Source organism: Octopus bimaculoides, chromosome 29 (genome assembly GCF_001194135.2).
Source record: "Octopus bimaculoides isolate UCB-OBI-ISO-001 chromosome 29, ASM119413v2, whole genome shotgun sequence".
Lineage (NCBI taxonomy): Eukaryota > Metazoa > Mollusca > Cephalopoda > Octopoda > Octopodidae > Octopus > Octopus bimaculoides.
The window spans coordinates 881,089-883,684 of record NC_069009.1 but is presented as its reverse complement, the minus strand read 5'-3'; positions in this window follow the sequence as shown (position 1 = coordinate 883,684).

Sequence of the window (2,596 nt, the reverse complement as noted above, 5' to 3'; positions counted from 1 at the left end):
TTCGATTCCTAGACCGGGCGTTGTGAGTGTTTATTGAGCGAAAACACCTAAAGTTCCACGAGGCTCCGGCAGGGGATGGTGGCGAACCCTGCTGTATTCTTTCACCACAACTTTCTCTCACTCTTACTTCCTGTTTCTGTTGTACCTGTAATTCAAAGGGTCAGCCTTGTCACACTGTGTCACGCTGAATATCCCCCGAGAACTACGTTAAGGGTACACGTGTCTGTGGAGTGCTCAGCCGCTTGCATGTTAATTTCACGAGCAGTCTGTTCCGTTGATCGGATAAACTGGAACCCTCGACATCGTAAGCGACGGAGTGACAACAAACAAACAAACAACCTTGTAGAGGCTTCATCGGTGTCTTCACAATGTTGTTTAGCCATAGGTCAGCTCTGTCTGAGTAGATAAACAATCAAATATAGGTTGTGTTGGTGGTTAGTATTTATTTTATGACAGGTGAAAGAAAGAGAAAAACATTATATTAAATAAAAAAAAAAAAAGGTGGAATAAAAAAAATCAAGTCGCAATTTCATATTAGCAGCACAAGCGAGAAGGCCATGAATGGATGACAATGAAATATAGAAAAGTGTACATTGGAGTGGGAAGCAACGACAAACACTAAGTTAATATTATGTTACACACTCACATATGAAAAGATTTATTTGATAAAAGAAAGGCTCCAACGAGGAAAAAATGACATTTGAAAATTTCTGATAGTTTTGTGGGCTATTTCGACATAATATTTGATAGGTACAAATGATTATTCCGCAGTAAATATATCTCAAGCGCCGGCAAGACTTAAATAAGGATTTAAATTAAATTTTAAAAAAATAGATCAATAGAAAGTGAAATTAATTGATTTCTACGCTAATACAAAAGATAAATATGTCTTCTTTCTTATTTTATATCTTATATTATGTGATCAAAGTTAGAGAGTGACTCAAAAACTAGGAGTTTCGCTTATTACCATTAACAGTCTACGCACATCTACTAAGTGTGTTTCGTTATTTGTGTTTGCGATTTTTAAAATATTTCTGTTGTCAAATTTTAGTCATTCGTAACCTTGCAAACATCTCATAAAAGATATCGTCATAAATGGTTTTCATAAAGAATAATATTTCCAAACTTGTTTTGATTGCTGATGAAAAAGAAAAATTATGAACGAACGACAAACACAGTTACTGCGCATGCAACTATGATGGTTGTAAGGAAAGGTCACTCTTATTACATCCCTTTTCTTTTGCAACGTTGATTTCAAGAAATTATATTTTGCTACCCAGAACGATTTATTTGCGATCAGAGTTGTTCCGAAACTGAGGTACTACTATACTCATACACACATGCATGCATGCGTACATACGTACGTACGTACATACGTACATACATACATACATACATACATACATACATACATACATACATACATACATACATACATATAAACATACCCACGCGTAGATATACATTCATATATACACGCAAAACCACACTATTCTCTTCTACATCGAAACTGTGAGATGAGACGACTAGATATAAGAGAAGAATATTTATATATTGTGGAGACGCAATGGCAACAGTGGTTAGGGCAACGGACTCGCGGTCACAGGATCGCGGTTTCGATTCCCAGACCGGGCGTTGTGAGTGTTTATTGAGCGAAAACACCTAAAAGCACCACAGGGCCCCGGCAGGGGATGGTGGCGAACCCTGCTGTACTCTTCCACCACAACTTTCTCTCACTCTTTCTTCCTGTTTCTGTTGTGCCTGTAATTCAAAGGGGCCAGCCTTGTCACACTCTGTGTCACGCTGAATATCCCCGAGAACTACGTTAAGGGTACACGTGTCTGTGGAATGCTCAGCCACTTGCACGTTAATTTCACGAGCAGGCTGTTCCGTTGATCGGATCAACTGGAACCCTCGACGTCGAAAGCGACGGAGTGCCAGCAGCAACAAGTTTATACATTATCTCAAAGAATTAATTCTTCAGTTGGCGATAATTTCACTATTGTTTCAGATATTACAGTTACGAATCTTTCTGTTACGGAGTTGAAAGAATCGTGGTGAGGTTCGTCATATACGACTGTAATTCTTTTCAAACAATAAAGCTAAATTTAGAATAGGATATTTTGTTATTTATTCATTTTATCTTCTTTTACATTCACGCTGCTCCTCTTGCTCAATATTATACTTATTTCGTAATCTTAGTATTTTTCAAACGTAAATCTTCATGCAATTTCGAATATCTTTGTATCTTATCAATAAAGTGACGAAGGCACATACAGATATATAGATACATACATATATACATAAGTATTTCTGCATATGTGTGGGTATAAGTGTATGTGTTTGTATGTCTGCATAAACATGCGTAGGTATGTATATATTTTACGTAAACATATTTAAATTGAAATCAAATAAAATATTTAGTCTTGTGACTTATTCTGAATGGTTACACCCATGAAATCTCCCTCTCACACACACATATACATAAGTATATGCTTGTATGTCTGTATATTAATGGACTGTACATACATGCATACGAACATATATATATATATATATATATATATATATATATATATATATATATATATATATA